The 27,707-nt window shown below is 49.2% G+C and overlaps 1 pseudogene; it reads right to left on the bottom strand.

Moving 5' to 3' along the window:
* Positions 1–21,502: 21,502 nt before the first annotated feature.
* LOC113896213 lies at positions 21,503–23,211 on the bottom strand (annotated as a pseudogene).
* Between the last annotated feature and the right edge of the window lie 4,496 nt (positions 23,212–27,707).

A 27,707-nucleotide genomic window follows, 5' to 3' on the forward strand; every position in this document is an offset into this window, starting at 1 on the left:
CTGAGGAGTATGCCACTGGGAGAGGTTACTTTTTATTGCCCCATGCCTTAAAGCCTTCAGCTTGGGTGTGTCTGAGCAGGGGAGTGGTGAGCATGGAATTGCAGGAGTGAGGAGGCAGAAAGCAGAAGGCCTGGGATAGGGTCCTGGGGAGAGGGCAGGATAGGCATTCCTAAGGCCCCTTCCTGTAAAGAAGACCCGTTGCCTGGGACAAGCTCCATCACAGGAGGATGTGGAAGGACTCCACACTTGGCTCCCACCTCTGACCAGTCTCTTATTTTAGAAAGAGGGCCAGATATTTTGTGTGTTTGCACGCCTGAAGTTGCTGTGCGCCTGGCATGACTAAATTGCAGACTCTCACCAAAAGCAGATGTTTATCTCCAGATGCCATCCCAGCGAGCACATGGCCTGAATAAATAAATAAATTACTCTGCAATTTCAGAAGAAAGCATGCCTGTCAGTTTTGGCTTTTGGTAATTTTCAAGGGAGAAAGTTCCAAAACAAAAATCTGCTTAAATTTGGAAATGATACCTCCTTCAAAGCTTAATTCTTTCCTTATGTTCAGAGTCTGATAAAAATTAGGTACAGTCTGAGGCCTGTTTTAATACAGTCCTTCTATCTGTATAGTGCTAAAGGATCCAGATGAAAATTTTGTGCGGGGAGTATTAATATTTTGCTCATTCATATGTTGAGCTCTATCATCTCTGCGTATGGGCTTGTCTGGGCCCCACTGATCTCCAGACCACTGGGAAGGTGTGAGAGTGAGCTTACAGCCGCAGCGAGGCAGAAGGGGCCGAGCAGTGTGGGCTGGGCAATGGATGGTCAGGTGGAAGGGGATTTGGGCATGGCAGCAGGAGGGCATCCAAGTGGAGGGGACAGGTGATAGAAAGGGCAGCATGTAGCGCTGGGGGGCATCTCCCGGCAGCTGGAGTCTGAAGGTGGGAAGGGACGATGCACCGAGCTCCCTTTCTTTAGGAGGGAGGTCTTTGGTAAGCAGCAAAGGATAGGGGGAGGGGGAGCAAAGGATCCACACCCTCCAGGCACCGAGCTTAGGCAGGGAGACAGGGTGAAACCCTGACGGTGTTCTGGAAACAGTACCTGAGGTGACACAGTGGTACCTGCACACTGTGGAGCCCTCCAGACAAGTATGTCTGCATGCAGGCTGCCCTCAGCCTGGGCAGATGTCAGCTGACCGTGGGAAGCTCCCAGCTCCTTCCGAGGGTCCCGCCTTCTGACAAGCCCTGTGGCCTCCTCAGGCCTTGGCCACCAGGATTTGCATAGGATACTGAATAGCAGCCCTGCTCAGCGTTGGCTTCTTTTCCTCTTCGTTGCGGAGCTGGGTTTGGTCTGGGGATGCATGCCTAGGGCTGTCCAAGGACGCAGTGGGAACAGCCTCATGAGGTAGAAGAGGGAGGGCTAGCCTGGCTCCAGGGCAGGGGAGCCAGTGGGAGGGAGTGCTCTGACCTGTGGCTCGCCAAGCTCCCTCCGTGCTGTTGCGGTCAGTGTTCCTGGTCCTGGATGAAGACACACCACAGGACAAGCGGTGTGGGTACATGAGCGTGTGTGTGGGGGGGTGTGTACACACCACAGGACAAGCGGTGTGGGTACATGAGCGTGTGTGTGTGGGGGGTGTGTACACACCACAGGACAAGCGGTGTGGGTACATGAGCGTGTGTGTGTGGGGGGGTGTGTACACACCACAGGACAAGGGGTGTGGGTACATGAGCGTGTGTGTGTGTGGGGGTGTGTACACACCACAGGACAAGCGGTGTGGGTACATGAGCGTGTGTGTGTGTGTGGGTGTGTACACACCACAGGACAAGCGGTGTGGGTACATGAGCGTGTGTGTGGGGGGGTGTGTACACACCACAGGACAAAGGGTGTGGGTACATGAGCGTGTATGTGTGTGGGGGGTGTGTACACACCACAGGACAAGCGGTGTGGGTACATGAGCGTGTGTGTGTGGGGGGGTGTGTACACAGCACAGGACAAGCGGTGTGGGTACATGAGCGTGTGTGTGTGGGGGTGTGTACACACCACAGGACAAGGGGTGTGGGTACATGAGTGTGTGTGTGTGTGGGGGTGTGTACACACCACAGGACAAGGGGTGTGGGTACATGAGCGTGTGTGTGGGGGGGTGTGTACACACCACAGGACAAAGGGTGTGGGTACATGAGCGTGTGTGTGTGTGGGGTGTGTACACACCACAGGACAAGCGGTGTGGGTACATGAGCCTGTGTGTGTGGGGGTGTGTACACACCACAGGACAAGCGGTGTGGGTACATGAGCGTGTGTGTGTGGGGGGGTGTGTACACACCACAGGGCAAGCAGTATGGATACATGAGTGTGTGGTGTGTGTACACACCACAGGACAAAAGGTGTGGATACATGAACATGTGTGTGTGTGGGGTGGTGTAGGACAAGGGGTGTGGATACATGAGCGTGTGTGTGTGTGGGGTGTGTGTACACTATGTGTGGAGTCATATATGTGCAATGGAGGGTGTGTGAGTGGATTTGGAGATGTGTGTGCAAGGGTATGTGTGTGAGTTTAGGTGTGTATGAGTTTGTATGTGCATGAAAGTGAAAGTTGCTCAGTCATGTCCGACTCTTTGAGACCCCATGAACTATACCGTCCATGGCATCCTCCAGGCCAAAATACTGGAGTGGGTAGCCTTTCCCTTCTCCAGGGGATCTTCCCAACCCAGGGATCAAACGCAGGTCTCCCACATTGCAGGTGGATTCTTTACCAGCTGAGCCACAAAGGAAGCCCAAGAATACTGGAGTGGGTAGCCTATCTCTTCTCCAGCAGATCTTCCTGACCCAGGAATTGAACCGGGGTTTCCTGCACTGCAGGCAGATTCTTTAGCAACTGAGCTATCAGAGAAGCCCTACATGTGCATGGGTGTATGTATATGTGTGTGCAAGAGTTTGGGTGTGTGTGTGTGTGCATGTGAATGAATGTACACATAAGTATGTACACGCGTTTGGGTGTGGGGTATATGTGCATATGAAGGGGCTGGGTGTGACTGTGTGCACATGTGTGTGTGAGAGAGTCTGGGTGGGTTGGGAGCCTGGCCCAGGCTGCCCTGTGCCAGGACAAGGAGTTCTGCCTCCCAGTAGCTGAGGTCAGCCATGCCCCATTCTGTCGTCAGGCAGCACCTCCCCGAGATGTGCACAGCCCTGGGCAGGGATAGATCTGGGGCTGTCTACTCCAAATTTTCCCCTCTACCACCCACAGGACATTAGTCGCAACTTCTGAATTAGGAAATGTGAGTATTCTCAGCCAGGGCAGTAAAGGGAATGGTGCTCGTTTGGGTGGTGTGCCCAAGACGCCTAGCAGCCACCACTCAGCTGCACGTGGGGTCCCTCAGGGAGATGAAACCCACGCCTGGGCAGAAGTGCTGCTGTCTGAGGGACTGGGCTTTGGTCTCCACGTGTGTGGCCAACTCTTGCTCCTCGCCCACTCCAGACCCAGCATATGGTGCGTGTGCTCTGGGTGAGCTCCGGCTTCTCAGCCAGGTGTGTGGTCCTTCCTTCTGACGCCGAAGCCTTCCTTTTGGTGACAGCCAGGTTGTCCTGGCGCTAGTAAGCATCATTCTCTTTTTCATCCCCTGTGATTCCCCGGGCAACAGTTAACTAGTACCGCCTCAGCACAGAGTGCAACAGTGAGCGCTTGGACTGCGTCACTGCAGCGTGAGTCCCAGGTCGCCACGTCCTGTCCCTGTGAAAGATCAGCAGTCTGTGCCCTATCCACTAGGCACTAGACAGGCCTGCTTTCACCACGTTTGGGGCCACCATGTGACCTTTTCACTCTTCTCCCAGTCTTCTGCTTCAATCAAAGACCCTGCACCTTTCACGCGCCTGGGAGAAGCTTCCCAGTGTGTGGGACTTTGTCATGAACACTAGGATGGCACGTTCTCATCCTGGGACCTGAGGGACCCTAGAGGATGCACCGTCCATACAGTCCCCCTGGAGGGGCACAGTGGTAAAGAAACCATTAGCCAGAATGACTTCACAGAATTCAAACCTCCCACCTGCGTTTCTCAAGCAAGGCACGCCCTCTGTGGGGCCTGCTCGTTTCCTGTGCCCTCCCAACTCCAGCCCAGCTGCTTCCTCCCTCCAAGGGGGAGGGACTGTGTCCTCATCAGGGCACCCTGAGGGTTAGCTAGGAAGGGCACAGGGTGTGCACACCACGGGGCTCCCTTTGGCCCATCTGTGGCTGGCTTCGAGAGGCCCAAGGCCCCATGTGATACCAGGAGTCCTGTTCTCAGTGCACCATCCAGGGAAACTTGGGGCAAGCGGTGAAAGACTGAGGACAGGAGCTGTGGCACCCCAAGTTCTCTGCAAGCCAGCAAGAGTCCATCTTCCTCAGTCCATAGAGTGAACTGGCCACAGGTGGCCCAGGGCCTCGCCATGGTGAGAGTAAAAACATACAGTCTTACCCAAGAAGGAGCATGCGGCCGATGGCCTCTGAATCCACCCTCTGTAGAGTCCTATCCTCCCGCCCACCAAGGTGCTGCTTCACTCCCAGCTGCTCAGGCTTAGACTCATAGCCATTGAGAAGCAAGGATGGGAGAAGGGAAGGTCCAGTGAGGCAGTTACACTATCCCACCTGGGCCCAGGCTCCGGTCGAGATGGTGACCCCCAGAGGCGGGCCTCCACCCAGCTCCTCACTTCAGGGGGCAGCAGGACACTCACACCCTCGTCCCTCAGACCCCGTCCTCCCCGAGTGCTGTCAGCTCCTCTCCAGTTCCTCGCTGCAGCCATGCAGAGCTTTCTCACAGCCAAAGGAAGCCTTTGGGCCAGGTTTCCACTGAAGAAAGCGAGGCTGCTGCCCACCCTCCTTTCCTAAGCCTGGCTCATCTTCTCTTTGAGTGCTGGACGACACTGCAAGAGCTGAAGGAGAGGCTGCCGAGCAGGGTTGAGGGGGCAGAAAGGCACCCGGTTTAACCCCCACCCTTGGCAGCGCTGAGGCTCCGCAGAGGTGGAGCGAACTGTTCCAAGGCGGCCCACGGCCTCGCCGTGCTGAGAGCCAAAAACATACAGTCTTAACCAAAGGAGCATAGGGCCGACGGCCTCTGAGTCCACCCTCTGGGCAGGACCGTCCCGCCCAGGTCAGGCGCTGCTCCCCAGCCCCGGTCCTGTGTTCACAGGCCTTCACTGCAAGGGGCCAAATAAGTTTCAAAAAGGGAAACCAGCACTAAAAAGTAGGAAAATTCACAAATACAGAGCCTGCAAATGAGGAGGGGCCACTATAACCAGATAACATACCAGTCAACAAATTAATGGTTTGTGTTTACTTTCTCTCAGAAAGGATCATGCTGGCTTAAAATAAAAACATGTATATGGAACGCTTAAAACTGGAAAAAAGCTTAGGAAACTCTGTCTTGTGGAGAAGGAAACAAACCAGGAGACTGGGTGAAGTCACCTCAGGAGGCTGGGCCAAGGCCAAATGGCATGTAAATACCTACTTTTGTCATATCTCTGGATGGATGTGGGCAAGCTGAAGAGTTGACGGGAGAAGTGGGTTTTTTTCCACCTGCCACCTTCCACGCAGAGCTGTCTGGAGTCTTCCTTTAAGGTGCTAACTTCGTGCTGCTTTTCTGGAGCTCTCTTGGTTCTTCCGTGACCCACGAACGTTGGAACTAAATGTGTGCATGGATTAGGGATGGTTCCATGGTCCTTGCAAGTGTTGGGTGCTTCTTGCTGACTTGTGTTATTTATAATTAAAAATACAAGCAGCTGTGTGGAGCTTTGCAACACAAGTTTTCCTTCCCTGGAGCTTCTGGATCAGTGTTTTGATATTGCAAGGCAAACTTAAAACATTGAATTTACTGTAAAACCAACAAAATAAATTGGAGCTGAGACTGGCCCTAAAACAGCCTCTTCCTTGGCTACCTCTGTAAAAGTCACAGTTTAAACATATGGTGGTAAGTGCATCATTATATTTATTTGAAATCAAGCTTGAAATCCATAACCTCCTCTCTGGGATTGTTCCTCAGTTGCAATTTTTATCTTATTTATGGGTTGACCATTAAACACTAATTTCCGAAGAACCATCTGCAGTAGTAACTGTGCAGACACATTCTCACCAGGTACCCTGCAGGGTGGGAGTCTGCACCTTCTCTCCAAAACTGATGTTTGCTTTTTAGTACACCTTGGAGTGATATTCTCAAAATCTATGTTAGTAGATAGTCTTCATGAAAGGAAAGAAGAGGGGAAATTTATGCTGGAAAAATAGTTTTCTTCTCTAGTTACTTTTTAATCTTTATAAGGAAATGGAGGTTATTTTCAGGCAAAACTCTGACTTGTAGACACAGCTAGAGTGTGTGAGTCTAGAAACCCGTGCTCCAAGGGCCATCAGAAGAACCTTCTGGCCACGCATGCCCTGGGGAGCACTGGGCACCGTGGGCTGCTGGCTAGCTTCCTGTCTTCCTATGATGTCAGGAGCACTTGTAATGTGCAATGTTTGTGTGTATTCAAGGTTTTGTCACACAAACTTCCTTCCCTTGGAACTGGGCCCAGAAGGAGGAGGCTGTGTCTCAGTTACCTTTGGTGGCCACTCCGTGGAAGCAAGCCTTCCATCACACGGGCTCCTGGAGCATGTGCTAACTCACTAAAATCAACGTGGGAGAGTTGCTCGGGGACTTCATCCCCCAGCAACTCAGATGTAATTACGCAGTTATTTCTTCACATGTGCATTTGTGTGCGCACGCAGAGGCATGCACACACAGAGACCCACGTGTGCAGGCAGACTCAGGCACTCAGGGATGCTCACAGAGACACACACATGAAGAGACCTGCAGACGCACGCAGACACATGGGGACCTGCCGGCACACGCAGGCAGGCAGGCACACAGCACATACTCAGTGCTCCTTGTTGTTTAGTTTTGGAGCAGCTTGTAAAGGATGCATAAAATATCTCACACAATAAATAAGTGACAAGAAAGAACATTTGGGAAAAGTATAGTGGCATCAGATTGGAGGTAGGAAGAAGAGCTAACAGAAAGCATCACTCACCATGCGCCTAGGTGAGGCCTGTGTGATTATCCTGCGTGTCACAGGTGAGAAGCTGCATGCCCAGTCACCTGTCCTGGCATCTTTAGATGGTGTCTCCATGTGAAGTACAGGCCCTTCCATCAGGAACCGCCCCCGACCCCCACCCCAAACCCTGCTGTGAGCATGGCACCAAGCAGTGCATGGCATATGTCGGAGCCGCTTGGTGAGAGAACAGGATTCCTTCCCGAGGCCTCTGCAGGTGCACTCTGCTCCCATAGCCTGTGTCTGGTGCCTCTCGTGCCCCTGATGAATACGGAGGCTTTGGTGTTAACAAAGGCCATTGGTGGAGCACTGCGGTCTGTTCTCTTGGGTCCAGATATGGTTTGGAGATCAGAGAGGGTATTTTAAGGAGGGATGGGGGGAGCTCATGTTAGGACACCCTCTGTGTTGCCATCTCTGCCCTTTTTGTTCAGAGCAATGATTGGTAGCCAAGAGACCTGTCCCAGCTGGGCAGCCCTGTGGTGCCAGGCATTTCCTTCCCTCTCTAGGCCTTCCCAGCCTGGCCACCTGGTCAGTAAGGGCCTGCTACTCCTTGGGCCCTTTAAGTGAGTTTGTTTTCCTGGTCAGGTCAGCCTCCACACTCACACAGTAGGAATAGAGACCACAGGTAAGATCTCAGACCAGAACAGGTGCAAGTTCTCAACTGGCGGGGGCCATCTGACAGCCTAGAAAAGTTGTCGTGGAAGAGAAGAAAAACTAAGGTAGCTACCTACCTAGTGAACAGGCTTCTCATGGGGCAGGTGCCTGATGAGGAGCCCGCCAGGGTCTCTGTAGCAATCATCCTGTCTGAGACTCCCCTGTTTGTTTAAATCCTTATCTGTCCCCATCTAACAACTGCAGTGTAAAACCCATAGGATCTGAGACTTTCTCCAAAATTATCGATATTTTTGATGACTGAGTTGGAGGCTCCATCTCAGGTGCATAGGGTCTCATTGGCAGCCTGAGTGAGGAGGAGCAGCCCAGGTGAGGTGGATCAGGTGGTGAGACAGAGGCCCCAGAAGAGGAGAAGGCCCAAGGCCTGCGTGTGTGCTTCAGTCTCTGAGCAACAGCACGCTGAGCTGAGTCACAGCTATAGCTCCCCAGGGGCAATATGAAGGTGCTCAGCTGTCACACTCGGTTGTGTCCATCCAAAACTCATCAACCACTCAGTTTCCTTTAATTAGGACAAGAGCAGATCCTATGAATCTTTCCCAGCCTCTCCAGTGGCCCCCGCTGAGTTTAATCGAGCTGGTTATGGTCTCTGTTACTACTATATACTTGACTCTGCTGCAGTAGAGTAGAAGCAGCCAGTGACAATATGGAAACAAAGGGGTGTGGTTCTTCCAATAAAATTTCATTTATAAAACAGGTGGCAGCCAGACGTGGTCCATGAGCCATAATTCATCAACCCCTGTCCTAGATCATCTCATCAGTTTACACATACACCCTTGCTGCTGCTGCTGCTAAGTCGCTTCAGCCGTGTCCGACTCTATGCGACCCCATCCCTGGGATTCTCCAGGCAAGAACACTGGAGTGGGTTGCCATTTCCTTCTCCAATGCATGAAAGTGAAAAGTGAAAGGGAAGTCGCTCAGTCGTGTCCGACTCTTAGCGACCCCATGGATTGCAGCCTACCAGGCTCCTCTGTCCATGGGATTTTCCAGGCAAGAGTACTGGAGTGGGGTGCCATTGCCTTCTCCGATCTAAGCCCACCCTTAGATCATCCTAAAACAAACACCCTTCCCACATCCTCACAGTCCTCTCCACTTACCGCTTCTCTAGCCTCCCAACCTCCACCCGGGAACCTCCCCCTCTAGACATGCTCCTATCCCTATCATTCAGGGATACCTAAGATCTACTGTGAGGTGCTTGGAGGGTTCCACTCATGACATCTACCTGTGATGTCTTTAGAAGGGACTGAGCAACAGGATCCAGGATGGGCTCACTCCTGCACGGAGGTGCACACTCACAGTTGGGTTCTCTGCAGTGAGGAAGGGGAGGCCTGGGAGCTCCTGGCCAGCGCCGGACTCTGGGTGCTGACCAAGGGGTGCAGCCCTGAATGCCCATGAAGAGCTGACAAACTTCTGGGATGTGACAGGGCTTGCAGGGGGTGGCAGAGGGGCCTTGGCTCAGGAAGACATGCTGGAACTTCCCTACTCAGAGACAGCAAGGGAGGCCAGGCCCAGGGACTGGGAAGTCACCTTGAATCCCAGTTCCTCTTGGCAGAATCCAGACTCAGGTCCCCAGACGCTGGAGGGGCACCCGGGGGGCTCTGGGGGCAGAGCAGCAGCAGTGGAACCTCAGTGTCTGAGCTGTAGCCTGGAGGAAAGAGGGAAGGGCCCAGGTCCCGCCTGTTCCTCATGCCTCCTCTGACCCGTGTGATGGATCCAGAAACGTAATTTGGAAAATCCTCATGACATCACTGGAACTAGACAGGCCTGCTGCTCCCAGGAAGGGTGGAGCTGCCCTCTTGTCCCCTGGGGTGGGCCAGGACCTTTGGGGCCACCAGAGATGACTCACAGGAGGGCCAAAGGCCCACAGCCAGGCCCAGCCTTGAGTTATGCTGCTTCCTAGGTAATCATGCCTGGGTTCTGCAGTAGGGGTTTCATTTGTTTGGGTAACCCCTGGGTTGGCTGAGACTGACATACATATCACCTCCTTTAACTTGCCCCCTCTTGCTGTTAGAGGGGTTCCTATGCCCCAAGCTGATTGTACTCTATCTGGGCAGGAATGGGACTCCTGAATGAATGAGAGGGTGGTGAATGAAAGAGAACTAACTGTACCAGAAGGAAAGTGAAAAGTGAAAGTGTTAGTTGCTCAGTTGTGTCTGACTCTTTGCAGTCCCATGGACTGTAGCCCACCGGGCTCCTCTGTCCATGGAATTCTTCAGGCAAGAATACTGGAGTGGGTTGCCACTCCCTTCTCCAGGGGATCATCCCGGCCCAGGGATCGAACCTAGGTCTCCTGCGTTGGAGGCAGATTCTTCAGCATCTGAGCCACCAGCTGGAGAGAGGCTCAAGTTTGCTCCAGGTGGTCAGGAGCTGGGATCTCCCAGGTACCCCCAGCATCTCATCCTTTGGACCAGTGGGTCTTGCAGCCCCAACTTGGCCACCATGTCCCATCCAGGCTCTGCCCCACTCTTGCCTGTGTTCCGTACCCCAAGGATGCTAAACTCATCAGCCTCTCTTGGCCCTGCCCCACCTAACCAGAGACCCCTCCCAGGCAGGGGCCCTATCTCTCTCTGCCATCAGTTCCTGGCCCCCTGCTCCTACCCTCTCCTGCTATAGAAGCTTGGCCAAGACCCCAGCCTACCTGGACAGCTCCTTCTCTCAGAGCTTAGCTCAGACTGTTCCTCCGTGTAATCGCCTGGCCCACTGGACCCCAGAGTCTCATCCCTCAGAAGGCCTGAAAAGAGGTGGGATGCTGTCTAGGGCTGGAGAAGGCAATGGCACCCCACTCCAGTACTTTTGCCTAGAAAATCCCATGGATGGAGGAGCCTGGTAGGCTGCAGTCCATGGGGTTGCTAGAATTGGACACGACTGAGCAACTTCACTTTCACTTTTCACTTTCATGCATTGGAGAAGGAAATGGCAACCCACTCCAGTGTTCTTGCCTGGAGAATCCCAGGGACGGGAACGGGATTGCCTGGTGGGCTGCCGTCTGTGGGGTCACACAGAGTTGGACATGACTAAAGTGATGCAGCAGCAGCAGCAGCTGTCTAGGGTCTCAGTCGATGCTGCTGCCTCTGGCTCGGTATCATTTCTTAAAAGTCTTGGAAGGTCCCGAATGGTAAGATACTCAAAGTATCTGATTCCACATATCCTCAACAGACTTCAAGAACAGGAGTGGCAGGACCTCTTCTTGCTTCTCTGGGGTAATCCTGTCTTAGCATCCAAAGTGGGCTGCTTGAGGACAGTGGTTTTCTGGGTGTCCTTCACTCAGAGAGTCAGTTGAAAGAGGAGGCTGAGCAGCAGCACCCAGCACAGCAGGCAGGAGCTTCTGGGGCATGAAGGAAAAGGCTTCAGGGATGCAACGAAGATGGCAGGGGAGGGAGTGATGCCCTCCAGTCCCTGAGGCTCAGCCCATCAGAGTCTAGAGCTCAGACTGGCCCTGCCCCCTTCACATGGGTTTCAAGGCATAAATACAGATTCCTGGGCCCCACAGCAGGCCACGGCCAGAACCCTATGGGTCCCAGAGATCTGAATTTGTAGCCTAATGATTCTGAGGCCTGTGACATGGGAATCTCTTTCTCCAGAAGCAAAAGAACCTAGCTGCTAAGATCCATCTCCTGAAGAAAGACCAACAGAAGTATTCCTTGCTCCATATGACCCGCACAGCCAGGGAGTGGTCGCCCATCATGGCAGTGCGCCGTGGCCATGGGCTTCAGGACGGGTCAGGGTAGAGTGGGCCAGAGGACTCACTTGCAGTAGGGGGTGGAGGGTGTGGCCTGGGGCTGCAGGGTGCAGTGGAGGAGCCAAGGGAGATTGCTGGGAAGGCCACAGAGTGGCCAGGGCCCTGGGAGGGGAGGGCGCTTCAGAGTGCTGGCCAGTGTGGACACCTCTGAGCTCCCCACAGGCACCAAGACAGATAGCACTGAACTTCTGTGGGCCAGCTCGCCTGCCTGGGGTGGGAGGTGGCTCCTGGCAGGCCTAGATGGGCCTGACGCTGGGTATAGGGGCCAGGGGCTTCCAAGGCCTGGGCCCCACCCTCAGGCAGCAGTGTGGTGTCCACTGGAGGAAGCGAACACTAAGGGAAAGCTGTGCTGACACTCCCCATCTCCATTCTGCTGCCTCGCTATCTACCCTACCGTAGGCAGTTGTGGCCTGGCCCTGTCTGACTCTTCTGCAGCTCCTCGCCTGTGGGGTCTGGGGTGCAGAGGTATTGGTGAGGCCAGGGTGCTTTGGGAGAGGTCCCACCCCTTCTGGGACTCAGGTCCACGCTGAATGGGCTGTCAGCAGTCTTTTGGAGGGGACTACTGCTGGTCCCCCCACTCCTACAGGGCAGTTTCTGTTCCTGTTCTCCTGCGCTCTCTCTCTGTGTACCCTGTCTTGGTCACCCCCAACTACCCCACATGCCCTTACACTTTTTATTAAGGTGTTCAGTTCAGTTCAGTCACTCAGTCCTGTCTAACTCTTTGTGACCCCATGGACTGCAGCACGCCAGGCCTCCCTGTCCATCACCAACTCCTGGAGCTTACTCAAACTCATGTCCATTGAATCGGTGATGCCATCCAGCCATCTCATCCTCTGTCATCCCCTTCTCCTCCTGCCTTCTCTCTTTCCCAGCATCAGGGTCTTTTCCAATGAGTTAGTTATTTGCATCAGGTGGCCAAAGTATTGGAGTTTCAGCTTCAGCATCAGACCTTCCAATGAATACCCAGGACTTATCTCCTTTAGGATGGACTGGTTGGATCTCCTTGCAGTCCAATTTGTATAAAATGAAAGTAACTGTTTTTAGGTAACCATTTCCAGTTCGGTGGTATTTGGTGCATTCACAATGCTGTGAAGTCCCATCTTTATCTAGTTCCAGAACGTTTTGTTACCCCCAAATAAAACACCAACAAGCAGTTTCTCCCGCTTCCTTTCCCCCTGGTCTCTGGCAGCCACCAACTTGCTTTCTGTCTTTGTGGATTTGCCCACTCTGGACATTTCATATAAGTGGAATCAAATATTATGTGGCCTTTTACACCTGGTGTCTTTCATTTAGCACAATGTTCTTGAGATTCATCCATGTTATGGCGTATGTCAGTATTTCATTCCTTTTTATATGTGTGTGTGTGTGTTAGTTGTTCAGTTGTGTCTGATTCTTTTCGACCCCATGGACTGTACCTGCCAGGCTCCTCTGAAATTTTCCAGGCAAGAATACTGGAGTGGATTGCCATTCCCTTCTCCAGGGGACCTTCCTTACCCAGGATTGAACCTGGGTCTCCTGCATTGCAGGCTGATTCTTTACCATCTGAGCCATCAGGGAAGTCCTTTTGTGGCTGAATGATATTCCACAGTACGTTTTATCCATTGGTGGATGTTAGGCTGTTTCTACTTTTGGCTATTGTGAACAGCACTGCTGTGAACAAGGGTGTATATGTATTTGCTCAGGTCCCTGCTTTCAGTCCAAAGACTCCATTTGCTAGGAGTGAAATTGATAGATCATATGGTTATTCTCAATTTAACATTTAGAGAAACCACCATTCTGGTTTCCACAGTAGATACACCACGTTACCTTCTCCCTAGCAGTTACACAGATTCCAATTCCTACACATTCTTGCTGACACTTGTTACTTTCCTCCTTTTTTTGTATCTCAGCAGGTGTAAAGTAGTATTTTGTCATGGTTTTAATTTGTATGACCCTAATGACTGATAATCGGAGAAAGCAATGGCACCCCACTCCAGTACTTTTGCCTGGAAAATCCCATGGATGGAGGAGCCTGGTAGGCTGCAGTCCATGGGGTTGCGAAGAGTCGGACACAACTGAGTGACTTCACTTTCACTTTTCACTTTCATGCATTGGAGAAGGAAATGGCAACCCACTCCAGTATTCTTGCCTGGAGAATCCCAGGGACGGGAGAGCCTGGTGGGCTGCCATCTATGGGGTCGCACAGAGTCGGACACAACTGAAGCGACTTAGCAGCAGCAGCGGCAGCAATGGCTGATAACGGTGTTGGAGAAGACTCTTGAGAGTGCCTTGGACTGCAAGGAGATCCAACCAGTCCATCCTAAAGGAGATCAGTCCTGGGTGTTCATTGGAAGGACTGATGCTAAAGCTGAAACTCCAATATTTTGGCCACCTCATGCGAAGAGTTGACTCGTTGGAAAAGACCCTGATGCTGGGAGGGATTGGGGGCAGGAGGAGAAGGGGATGACAGAGGATGAGATGGCTGGATGGCATCACCAACTTGATGGACGTGAGTTTGACTGAACTCCGGGAGTTGGTGATGGACAGGGAGGCCTGGCGTGCTGCGATTCATGGGGTTGCAAAGAGCTGGACACGACTGAGCGACTGAACTGAACTGAATGACTGATAATAATGAACTTCTTATCATGTGCTTGCTGACCATTTGTTATATCTTCTTTAAAGTGTCCTCTTGAAATCTTTTGCCCATTTTTAACTGGGTTGTTTGTCCTTTTGTTGGTGAATTGAAAGACATCCTTTTAAATTCTGCATACTAGACTCTTATCATATATATGATTTGCAAAACTTTTCCCATTCTGCACATTGTCTTTGACTTTATTAATAATATCCTCTGATACACAAAAGTTGATTTTGATGAGATCTTATTTTTCTTTTATTACTTATATGTCATACCTAAGAATTCATTGCCAAATCCCAGATCATGAAGATTTATCCCTGTGTTTTCTCCTAAGCGTCTTATAGCTTTACATCCATGATCCATTTTGGTTAACTGGGTGGGTGGTTAATTGAGATTGGGGTCCAACTTCATCCTTTGTGTGTGGCCATCCAGTTGTTTCTGCATCATTTGTAGATGAGATTCTTCTTTACCCTAGATGATCTTTATATTCCTGGTGAAATCTGTTGGCCATAGAGGCTTAGTGTGTCCCTGAACTCCCAGCTCCATCCCGTTGGTCCTATGTCTGTCCCGGTGCAATGATCTGCCTTGCGTTTGAACCACAGCTGTTCCCTCAGCCTCACCAGGACTCCCATTCTTCCTGGGTATCTGGGTCCTGAGCTTCTGCTCAGCTTTACCTCTGATTTACTGTCCCTGCCTGGACCTCAGTCTTCTATCTGCAAGAAGAGGGGTTAGAATTGCTTCACTCTGAGTCTATTCCAGCTGTGGCCTAAGGGTGTCTGTGCTGGCCCTTCTCCACCATGGTTGCCTGAGTCCATCCTGAGTAGTGCCCTGCTGATGAGGGCACTGCGTTCTTCTCCCCCTCCCCCTCTCCTCCTGCCTTCATGCAGCTGGCTCTTTCCTGAGCAGGGCTGGGCCTGGGTCCCTGCTCCATGTGCATGACCCAGAGCACGGGTCCAGCCACCCTCGTCCATGACTATCTTGGTTGGAAGTGTGGCCCCATCAAAGCCCTGGGGCGATGGGGACGCCCCAGCTCTAGGAACGCAGCACTTGTTGGTGAGCCTGTGTGTGCATACATAAAGGCTCAGTTCTGACACCCACAACCGTGGGCTCAGCTCCCAGCCTGACCACTTCTGTGGTCTGACCCCGGCTGCTCACCCTGTAGTGAAGGGTGACCTAGTGCCATGAGGAGCTGAGCCATGAGGGGCTGAGCCCATCATTTCTATTCCCATCTGGGCCTGAGCCCCTGGGGAGATGGCAGTCAGGCTAAGTCACTACTGATTAAGCCAGGCAGGTATTTTCTGGGTAGAGTTATACGCCTGGAACAGTCCTGTCCTCAAGAGGCATATGGGGACAGATAACCACTGCTATAGGGGTTCACTTGAGAGGCTTGGCATTGCACAGTGGAAGCTCTTAGGAACCGGACCCTATGGGCTTACCACAAGTTGACCACATAGAAGGGACAGGTAGGGTATGGGAGGCAACTGAAACTCAAAGTGCAGAGAAGGAAAGAGGATGGCTTGTATGGGAGAAGGTGGGCACAGCTGGTCTTGCCAGAGCACAAGTGAACCTGAATTCTTATGAGTTCTTGTGAGTGTCATCACATGTGTGTAAGTGGGCTTGTGCATGTGAAAATGCGTGCATATGTGTACATATTTGCAGGTGTTTGCGTGTGATCGCATGTATGTGGGTGTAATGTATACATATGATTTCATGTGTGCAAGTATGCCAGAGTGTGTGCAATGAATATGTGTTCATGCAGGTGAATGCATCCATGAAAATTCTCATGTGTGTGTGCTGTGTATTCTGTGCACTTGACTTCATGTGTGCCGCTGTGCCCACACATGCAAGTGTGTTAGTGTGAGTGAAGGCTTGTGTGAGTGCAAGTGTGTGAGTGTGTTGTATAAGTGCACATACAAGTGCATGTGTGTGCATATGCAAGTGTTCATTTGTTTGCACATGTGTGAGTGCAAGGGTGTGAATATGTGTGCACAGTGCACACATACGAGCATATGTGTGCATTCCCAAGTGCCTGCCTGTGTGTCCAGTATGAACCAATGCTCTAGATGCTTGATAAAGGGTAGTGGCTCCAGCAAAACCCTCGAGGTGGACGTCCTGCAACATCAGTGAGGCCTCCTAGGGTGTGGAGCAGAATCGCTATGGGTTGGTGCAGACAGGCTCCTAGGAGTCAGGGGGTGGGGACCAGGGTCAGACGGAGGCTGAGAGCCATGGTCCAAACAGTAAGAGGCACATGCCCAGAGCACAAGTGAAATGGGCAGACAGGTGGGTACCCGAGGGAAATGGTGATCCTTAGTTGACAGTCCAGAGGTCTCGGGACTTGGGAGCTAGAGACCCTGCCCTGCCAGGTTCTGAGTAATCTGGAATCACAGAATGCCATGCCTAGGGTGGACCTGGGCCTGAAGAGTCCCACTCAAGGAGGGGTCCTGACTGGGTCGCATTGTGCAGCATGGTGGGCCAGGGCCAACCCCACCTCCTGAGTCCCTGGTGGTGTCAGCTAATGTTTGGGCCACTCCTTCAGCACAGCCTGGATGGCTCTTGTCTCCAGAGTCCTGAGCCCCACGACCTCCCAGGGTCAGCAGTCACCCAATCTGTGCTGCCTCAGGTCCTCCCCTACAGCTACAAGAGCCCTGATGCCTGAAGACGAAAGGTCCCAGGACCTAAAACAGTCTCCAGATCTCTCTTCCATGAGACCTAGTGCAACACTGGGAGGCCATGGGGTCAGAAAGCCCTGGGGTTGTGCCCCAGGAGGAGCAGCATGTTTGGCCAGGTGCAAGCTTCATTTCCTGTTCGAGAGAATGAATACTCATGGCAGTTTCCCTCATGGGCCTCAGAGGGAGTGACCGAGGCCTCTGCTCTCTGGAGGGACATGCCAGTGTGAACCTCCCCATTACCTGGGTCAATCGAGGGGCCGAGAGCCAGGGTCAAGGCACTAAATGCCCCTTCATGGTGCCCCCAAGAAAAGCACACAGGTACAACCCCTCTACCCACACATGGTACCCACACACAGTTTACACGTGTGCAAAGCATGACCACAATCCCTGCTGTGCAGGTATGGCATGTCCTGAGGACCAGCTTCCCTGGGGTCAGTTCTTCTCTGTCCCTTTAACCTTCACCTATACAATGCTAAAGAGCCCCCACAGTGGTATAGGAAAGATGTAGCAGCCTCCAGGCAGGTAGGGCAGGGAGCTCTGCAGCAAGCAAGGACACTGGGTCCTGGTCATTCCAGTTTGGGTGTCCTGGCAAGAGAATGCCCCATGGCTTGGCCAGGCTGGGGGCAGACACAGGCTAGGTGGGCAGAATGGGGAAAGAAGACAGGCTGGGCCAGGTGGAGAGGTGGGGCTACAGCACAGTGTGTGCAGTGCTGAGCTATAACTCTATTAGGCACAAGAAGGGTGGGCTTCCAGGGCTCCTGGGGCAGCTTCTGCCCTTCCTTCTCACTGGGCGGGCCCTCTCAGAGTAAGGGGATGGATATATATCTCTCAAAGCAGAGGACAGGGCGGTGTTTGGTTTCTGGAAGGGAGGCAAGCATCCCAGCCTCTCTTAGGGCTGTAAAAAAAAGTAAAAAACAGAAACCTTAATTAAATAGTCAGGAGACCAGAAGGGGGAGCTCTTGTTCCCTGCAACTCTTCTTTCCTGGCAAGGACTCAGCCAAGGAAAGATCATAGACACTTTGCTTACTATAGCCCTCCCAAAGTCCTTTCCCCCTCTATAAAAGCATTCTCCTACACTAGCCATACAGGGACTGCATGACATGGTTTCAGACCCCAAAATTCAATTCTCTGCTGATTCCAAGTAAACATATTTTTGCTGGAGAAATAACTGGTGGTCAACATTTTGGTAACCCATATGGGAGGTAGAGAAGGCTCCAGAGCTGGGAAGCAAACAGGTTTAGGACCTCCCTGTCCCTCATGGCTTTTCTTGCCGATCTTGGGGCTTGAAGATACATCTTTCTCCTGGATCCAAATTCATGCTCTCTTTGTATTTTGAAGCTCTCCAGTTTTCATTTGAGATCAATTTAAGGTTTTATCCTTTCTGTTCTGTGCATGAGTACTCATTTTTGGCATCATGTGCTAGCCTTCAACAAATTCCCTTTGGAACAGGGGTTGTTTCCCCTGGAACTGTCTAGTCTTCAACCCATTCCTTTGGGAATGGGGTGAGGGTGTTGGGGGCGGGGGTGGAGAGTGGAAGGCTAATTAATTGGAACTGTGCCAGTTCAGCCTTTGGCCCATTCATTTGTGATAGGGGTTGGCCAGTGGGAACTGGGCTCCTCCTTCAGCTTGGCTCCCTCAGGCAAAGCTGTTTCCTTAGAACTGACTGGTATTAGGCCTGCAGGCCATTTGAGTTGCAAGCTGCCTGAGCTAGCTGAACTGTTTAAACTGTTTGAACTCTAAGCTGTTAGAGCTGTAGGCTGTTTGGCCATTTGAAAATCATTCTTCCATTCTAGAGAAGAAATCCTAATAAATGGGATGCTAGTTACCTATATATTTTGAGCTTGTCCCCCTGACACAGGGACTTGGGCTAATTTTATGTTTAAAAACCACAGTCCTTCCTTATGCACAATTCTAACTAAATGGACCAACCTAACCAAGACAATTTAGAACATTAATAACCATTATGGGAAAATTTGAAATCCTTAAAATTAATTTTCTTAATTAATTAATTTTCCCCCCCTAAAAACCGAATTAGGCTACCATAGCTCTCAAATTTTCCAAACTGAATGGAATGCCTATTTCAATTGGTACTTTGAGGCCATCCTCTCAATTCTCCTGTTGTAATTTTTTCACCAAATTTCCTTTTTCTCTGAAACTCTCTCTGCTCCCCTTTCCTTAGAAGTTGTTAGAATCTGTTCCTTTAAAATTAAGCCTTCTGAGGACCCAGAGGCTAAATCTTTAATTTCTTGTATTCCCTAGACTAAAGCTTAACTGTGAATCATAGTTAAGGAATTTCCCAAAGTAACCAAAAATCCTCAGATATTTTCTGAGGAATTTAATATAGTCATTCAAACTTACCAGCCTGGTTTCTGTGACTTACATTAGCTAATTCATGTGCTTGTCATTGAGGGTCAGATCCAGCAATGGATGAGAACTGCTAACTGGGAAAACCTTGAAAAGGCTCTAGTATTACAACCAGGAGCTCAGCCTGCTAACAATCACTAGGCAACTTCATCAAATAATTCCTAGGGCTTTTCCAAAGCCTCTTGATTGGAATAAAAGTCAGGCTTGAACACAAATATCTGAAGAACATCTTCATGACTATTATAATTCACTTCAGGTTATTTTTAAAGAAAATTCTGGTGTTCCTACAGATGTTGATTCCACCAGGGTAGCTTTTAATTCTGTGTTTATTAACGGACTGAATCAAAGTCTTTCTTTTCTAGTCAAATGAACCAGGACAGAATGAGAAACTATGCCTATCCACATTTAGTTAATCTGGAAAACAAACTTTATCACACTCTAAATGAGTCACCCAAAAGGAAGACAGCTTCCCAGGTGGTGCTAGTGGTCAAGAATCTGCCTGCCAATGCAGGAGCCTCAGGAGGACGAAGGTTTGATCCCTGGGTCGGGAAGACCTCCTGGAGGAGGAGACGGCAACCCACTCCAGGATTCTTGCTGGGATAAGCCCACGGACAGTTGTCCACTGGGTCACAAAGCGTCAGACACGACTGAAGTGACAGCACACACACACGATGTTGGAAAAGAGATTGTTTCAAATTTCAGGCTTCAGGCTCCTGCAGCCCTTTAACCAGTCTTTCCAATGTCCGTCCAGTTTTCAATGACAAGATTGAAGGAAATACAGAGGCACTTCCTGACATATCCTCTTAATCAACTTGTAGAAATACTTCTTCAGATTAGGAATGTGTCTCTTCCAGTCCTAACTGACAAGAGAACCACACTCTCAGTGCTCAACCTACTACAATAAAGCAGCCCTTACCCTGGGGTACCAAAACAGTTTAAAAAGACGGGATCTCTAATGAACCACTACAGGTTTCTGTTAATGAACCTAGTCCTTTTTTGCTTAAGCACTATGAAAGATCCACACCCTTTTCTCTTTAGTTTCTCTGCCCCTATCTAGTTATTAAGCCAAGACTTTTTTTTTTTTTACTTTTTATTTTGCATTGGAGTATAGCCGATTAACAATGATGTGATAGTTCCAGGTGGACAGCAATAGAGACTTCTTAAAGAAGTATCGTGCTAGAATTTTCTCAAAAAAAGAGAGGAAATAATTCCAGAATTTGGCAGCAGTCATCAAAGTGGTCAATCAGGTAAATTAAATGACCTTCTGACACCTTTTATTTGCTCTGTATCTGATGGCAGAGCTGATTCTTTGTCAGTCAAACACTTGATAATTTGTCCATATTGGATTAGGTACCATCTTCCTTTGGACAAAATGTCCAACTGATTTTGGAAAAATTCACATGTATCTCCCATCAAGATTCAAATATATCCCTCAAAACCTCTTCCCAGAATGTACATATATAGCACTATGAAGTGAGATGAAGTCGGTCAGTCATGTCCGACTCTTTGCGACCCCATGGACTCAAATGGAGGACCCTTGCTGGGCTCCTCCGTCCATGGGATTTTCCAGGCAATAGTACTGGAGCGGGTTGCCATTTCCTTCTCCAATATAGCACTATAAGAAGCCCTTAAAGGCATAAAGCCCATTATCTGCTGCTAAGTCACTTCAGTCATATCCGACTCTGTGAGATCCCACAGACAGCAGCCCACCAGACTCCCCCATCCCTGGGATTCTCCAGGCAAAAACGCTAGAGTGGATTCCCATTTCCTTCTCCAATGCATGAAAGTGAAAAGTGAAAGTGAAGTCACTCAGTCGTGTCCGACCCTCAGCGACTCCAAGGACTGCAGCCTTCCAGGCTCCTCCATCCATGGGATTTCCAGGCCAGAGTACTGGAGTGGGGTGCCATTGCCTTCTCCGAAAGCCCATTATAGAAGCTTACAAAGCTCAAGGCCTTGTTATCTCCTGCACTGGACCCTGTACCACTCCTGTTTCATCACTGATAAAACCTAAGGGCCAAGGGTGGAGGTGTGTCCAAACCTCTGAGCAATAAACAACATTGTCATTGTTATCCCTTGACACCCTGTTGTTCCTAACCCTCGTCCTAACGTCCATTCCCCCTGGAAGCCAATTCTTTACTGATTCGTAAAGAATTGTAACTGATTCGTGCTGTGCTTCAGTTATTCCATACTTCATTTGGTGAACATGAACATGAAGTTGCTCAGCTCAGAACATGAAGTCTGACTCTTTGTGATCCCATGGACTGTAGCCTACCAGGCTCCTCCGCCCATGGGATTTTCCAGGCAAGAATACTGGAGTGGGTTGCCATTTCCTCCTCCAGGGGATCTTCCCGACCCAGGGATTGAACCTGGGTCTCCCCCATTGTAGGCAGACGCTTTACAGTCTGAGCCACCAGGGAAGTCCTCCAACTTCAGTTGGTAGAGCTAGCTGATACCTTTTGCTCTCACTTGGAAAGAAAATTAATTCACCTGGAACAGTAATGCCTCGGGGTTTTACTGGGAGTTTCACAAATCCTAAAGGCTGTATGACTTAGGTTCCCAAGAGGTTCTATTCAATCGTAATATGTGCATGATTTGCATCTTTGCTCTCTTTCTCGAGCCTCCTCACCGAAGACACTCTCCACTTGTTAAAACTTTTAGCCTTAAAGGGATATAAAATCACCAAAGAAAAATTGCAATTTGATCAAACCCAGCTTTGATATTTAGGGCATCTGATATCAGAAGAAGGGCTACACCTTGATCCAGAGAGGCTTCATGGTGTCCTAAGTTTCCCAAAACCCAACTGCAAGGTTTTCTTGGGCTTAGTCAGTTATTAGTGAAGTTGGATTCCAAATTTCTGTTTTATGGCCAAACCTCTGTATTATTATTATTTTTTTAACTATAACCCGTACCCAATTTTATGGGAAGAACTGAATAATATAACCTTTAAGGCCTTAAGAAAAGGTTTGCTGAACCAACCTTCTCTTGGGGATAGTAATGATCAGATTCCATTTTTCTTTTTTGTGTGTGAAAAGAAAGGGAATGCCCTTGAGGTACTCACCCAAAAACAAAGGAACCATCATCAACCCACAGAGCACTTTTTTTTTAAAACAAGAACCCAGTTTTTTAATTTCATCATTTCTTATGTTTGGAGTACTCTTGGGTGACATCCTTAGCCTGAGACTCTTTGCCATAGCCCTTAACCACCACACAACCGCAACCAACCACTTTATAGGGGTGTTCTCTCTCTGTCAGTTTTACAGAGGCCTACCCATTCCCTTAGTTTCTTGTTGTCATCAACCTTAATCAGGTTGATTCGGTGCTCAACACGAAGGGCCTCCACCAGCTTGACATCACGGCTGGATGCATGCACACACAGATGGGCTTGGCGCTTACCTAAGGCTGTGGCAGCTGTGCAGACTTCATGTGCTAGGCCACAGTGGACGAGGGCTGTCTTCAGCACATCTTGCAGAGCAGTATGAACGTCCATGGCACCTCCAGCAGCAATGCCTTCCTTGGCCATGGCAGTGGGTGACGGGTAGAGCTGAATCCTGAATGCACCGAAGCTTCCGCCCCCAGGGAAAGAGCAACCCATAGAGTGTTACAGCCAGAAGCTGGACCTTGCTGCATGGGGATAACCCACTTTGCCTTAGGGCCATTACTGCCATTGCTTTTTTGATGAAGGCCACTGAGAAAATCATTGTGGGATCTTCTTTAACCAATTTTGTACCTCAATCAGTAGAAGCCCTCCTGAATTTTCATCACACTTAACATTTCTCAGCCAGCTGCCTCACATCCTGTGAAGTCCTTTTGCTAACTGCTCCGCTTGTACTGCTGTTATGCTGGGATGACTTTAACCCTGTTACTCTTCTTCAGTTGCGTAATGCTGATGGGTCACCTCCTGACTCCTTTACAGGGAGTGATGAAGCTCCTCTGGGTAATGCTGAGTCCCATGGCTCAGAGCTCTTATTTAAAAGGTAACAAGGGGTCACCACAGAGCACTGAGTAGAGTTCCCTGTGCTATACAGTAGGTTCTCATTAGTGATCTATTTTATAATACACAGCAGTGAGTTTATGACAGACAGTCTTAATCTCCCAGTTCATCCCACCCGTCCTTCCCCTCTTGGTATCCATAAGTTTGTTCTCTACATCTATGTCTCTATTTCTGCTTTTTCTGTATCATTTTCCTAGATTCCACATATAAGTACTATTATACAATATTTTTTTTTCTCTTTCTGACTTACTTCACTGTGTATGACAGTCTCTAGGTCCATCCACAACAAATGGCATGATTTTGTTCCATTTACGGCTAAGTAACATTCCATTGCATACCTGTTTCACACCTTTATCCATTTCTCTTTGGATGGACGTTTAGGTTGCTTCCATGTCCTGGCAATTGTAAATAGTGCTGCAGTGAGTATTTGGGTGCATATATCTTTTCGATTATGGTTTTCTTTGGGTATATGCTCAGGAATGGGATTGGAGGAAATCCAGAAAAGAGGGGATATATGTATATGTGTAGCTGATTCGCTTTGTCGTACAGCAGAAACTAACACAATGCCGTAAAGCAACTATGCGTGCTCAGTCACTTCAGTCGTGTCCGACTTTTTGTGACCCCGTGGACTGTAGCCCGCCAGGCTCCTCTGTCCATGGGATTCTCCAGGCAAGAATACTGGAGTGGGTTGCCATTTCCTCCTCCAGGGGATCTTCCCGACCCAGGGATTGGACCCAGGTCTCTTATGTCTCCTGCACTGGCAGGGGCTTCTTTACCACTGGTGCCACCTGGGAAGCCCCTATACTCCAATAAAAACTAATAAAAAGTAAATTTTAAAATGAGGTTTAATATCATCTTAGAAGTAATATCATCATATTATAATGCCAGATAGCCATCAGTTTATACATTTTTTTTTTACCTGTCTGGGGATAATCACATAATTCAGGATTAAAATGTAGCAGCCTTGGGACTTCCCTGGTGAACCAGGGGTTAAGAATCTTCTTGCCAATACACTGAACATGGGTTTGATCCCTGGTCTGGGAAGATTGCACACATGTTATGAGGCAGCTAAGCCTGTGTGCTGTAACTGCTGAAACTACGTGCCACAAGAACTGAAGCCCACACACCCTGCAGCCCTTGTTCTGCAACAAGAGAAGCCACTGCAATGAGAAGCTCATGCGCTGCAAGTAGAGAATATCCCCTACTTGCTGCCACTAAAGAAAAGTTTGCACACAGCATCAAAAAAAAAAAAAGTAGCAGCTTTTTATTTTAAAAAGTTTTTTTTTTTTTTAAAGTTAAAGGTAACATTGGTAAGTATTGTGCTGGGTATGCTATTGCAACTCCTTTTGATGTTGTTGAGGCAGCATCTTTACCTATGGCTACCTCAGCCTGATACATTCTTACACGGGCTTGCACTTTAGCCAAGGACTAACTGCCAATATCTATGGTGATAGTAGATATGCTTTCAGAGTAGCCCATGATCTGGGGACATTGTGGAAGCAATGTGACTTCCTTACTTCCAGCAGAAATAAAATTTAAAATGGCCCCTAGGTCCAGGAATTATTGGATAGAACATTGTACCTGATGTTTTAGCTATTATTAAGATTCTGGGGCATCCTAAAATTGACTTCTGGAAGCTAAGGGGAATCACCTTGCTGACATTTCTGCAAGGAATGTTGTCCTTAAAGGAACCAACAGCAGCCAAACCTCTGTCATGGTCCAAAGGAATATTTCCCCCAAAGGAAAACTTAGAAAAACTGGCTAGAGAAGCCCAATAATTGGCCTCAGAAAGGGAAAAATGAGATTGGAAATCCAACAACTGTTGGTTCAACAAAAAGGGAAAGCTCTGGTTCAACCCAAATAACAGCCCAATCCTACTAGAGACTTTAAAATTCTCACTCCTCACCACTGTACATGCAGTAATCCATTGATCTACTGAAAAAAGAATCATGAATCCATATCAGTGGGGAAGCATTAACAAGGCTGCAAAAAACACCGACCTCACTTGCCCTGCTTGTCCAAAACACAGCCGAGGAAGCCTGTTCATACTGCTTTGGGGCATTTTAAACTGTCTAATGGACCATTTGAGTTCTGGCAAAGCAGTCACATATGGAAGTGAGAACTGGACTATAAAGAAGGCTGAGCACCGAAGAACTAATGCCTTCAAATTGCGGTGCTGGAGAAGACTCTTGAGAGGTCCTTGGACAGCATGGAGATCAAACCAGTCAATCCTAAAGGAAATCAACCCTGAATATGCATTGGAAGGCCTGATGCTGAAGATGAAGCTCCAAAACTTTAGCCACCTGATTCAAAGAGCTGACTCATTGGAAAAGACCCTGATGCTGGGAAAGACTGAAGGCAAAAGGATGAGCTGATTAGATAGCATCACTGACTCAGTGGGCATGAATCTGAGTAAACTCCAGGAGATAGGGAAGGACAGGGAAGACTGGCATGTGGCAGTCCATGGGGTTGCAAACAGTCAGACACGTTTCCAACTCAGCAACTGAACAACAGTAACAGATGGCTTTCATACAACTTTCTCTGTCGGTTGAATATAAGTATGTTTTAATCATGGTCTATTTTCACTTTGGACTGAAGCTTTCCCATACAGACAGGCTACTACCTCTTGTGGCTAAAACTCTTTTGGAAAAAATTATCCTACATGAGGAATTCCTCTTGAATCACAGTGATCAAAGTACCCATTTTATTGGTCAGGTGCTTCAACAGGTCTCTACAGGTTGGCTGGTTTTATGACACTTTTACTGGACTTGCGTGCCTGCGTGTGCTCAGTCATGTCTGACTCTTTGCTCTCCTTAGAACTGTAGCCTGCCAGGCTTCCCTGTCCATGTTTTTTTTTTTTTTTTTTCCAGGCAAGAATATTGGAGTGGGTGGCCATTGCTCCTCCAGGGAATCTTCCTGACCCAGGGATCAAACAAGCGCCATTGTAGAAGGATTCTTCCCCGCTGAGCCACTAAAGCAGCCCCTTTCCTGCGCTTACCGCCCTCAGTGCTCTGCTTTAGCTGAATGGCACTATTAAGACGCACTTGGTAAAGTTCATGGAGATTCTCTAAATATCAAAAGCATTTTGGAACTCATGAACTGTTACCCACAGAGATAGTCACAGGATGACCAATGTACTTACCTCCTATCACTTTTTACCCACTACTGATAAAAGGAGAGATACTCCAATATTGCAAAGACCTAAGTGGTCCTATTTAAAATTGCCATGTTTTGATAGAACAATCTTTTCACAGTGCATTTTCAAGAGATGAAGACTTTAAGCATCATACCTTCAAACCTGGAGACTTTGTCTCTTGGAAAAGACACCTCCAGAAGGACTCTTTTCAACCTCACTAAAAAGGCCCCACTAAATATTTCTAACCAACTCTTGTGCCAAAAATCTCCAAGAAATAGGTGCTTGGATTCACATGACGCATGTGAAGAAAGCAGCTGACTGGACCTGCTCATCGTCTGGCGACCTGGAAGTATTTCCTGGAATTGAAGCCAATGACATCTGAACAGACAACCTTCCCAAGATATTCAGACCAGGCCTCGATCTGATCTTTTCTTGTTGCTGTTTTTGGAGTTTAGTTGCTGTAGTTGTGTTGTTTCAGCTACACAGCAAAGCGAATCAGCTCTATGTATACATATATCCCCTCTTTGTCACAACCCTAGCATTGAGTAGAGTTCCCTGGGCTATACAGTAGCTTCTTACTAGTTATCTGTTTTAAGCATAGTAGCGTATATATGTCAATCTCAATCTCCTTGATATACTCTTGATAACATATGGCCTTTGGATAAAAAAGGCCCGAGAATTCTCCCTCTTGCCCTCCCTTGTTACTCAAGTGCAACCTCAATAGGTTTCCAATCTGTGTACTTACCCTCCAACATGGGGCACTAAATCCAGGAAAGGTCCTTCTTGGCACTGAGAGACAAAAAGCTGCTGAAACTGGAAAACCTGACTCTTGATCTGTGATACTTTCAAAGTTCAAAAGTGGAGCAATGTGAAAAACTAATAAACAGAAACCTGACTTAAATTGAGTTGGGACCTCAGAAAGAGGAGCTCTCCCTCTCTGTGACAACAATACAGCCCAAGAGGAAGAAGAAAAACTCCTCTTTATTTCTGGCCAGGACTCAGCCAAGGAAAAGTCATAGACTCCTTGTTTACTGTAGCCCTCCAGACTTTCTTTTGCCTTCTATAAAAGAGTTCTCCTCCCCTGGCTGTCCAAGAACTTGCACATGGCCTGCCATGGTTGCAGACCCTGAATTTCAATTCTCTGTTGATCCCAAATAAACCCATCTTTGCTGGAGAAATAGCTGGCAGTCTATTTGTTTTAGGTCAACATTACTCCAGTCAAAAGCCAGTGGCCCCAGAAACTGGGCTACAAAAAAGCTGTGCTGTGCTCAGTCATGTCTGACTCTTTACGACCCCATGGAGCTCTAGTCCACCAGGCTCCTCTCCATGGGATTAAACTGGAGTGGGTTGCCATTTAGAGGAGGAGGCTCTAAGAAGGGGGTCTCCAAATCCCTCTCTTACTGGAATGGGCCAGATCCAGGGCTCTTTTTTTCCTGAGAGTCCCTGCCTGCCCTCTGGAGTCGGCTGAGAGTCAAGGTCCAGAAGGG

The sequence above is a fragment of the Bos indicus x Bos taurus genome, chromosome 7 (assembly GCF_003369695.1).
Source record: "Bos indicus x Bos taurus breed Angus x Brahman F1 hybrid chromosome 7, Bos_hybrid_MaternalHap_v2.0, whole genome shotgun sequence".
NCBI classification, from domain to species: domain Eukaryota; kingdom Metazoa; phylum Chordata; class Mammalia; order Artiodactyla; family Bovidae; genus Bos; species Bos indicus x Bos taurus.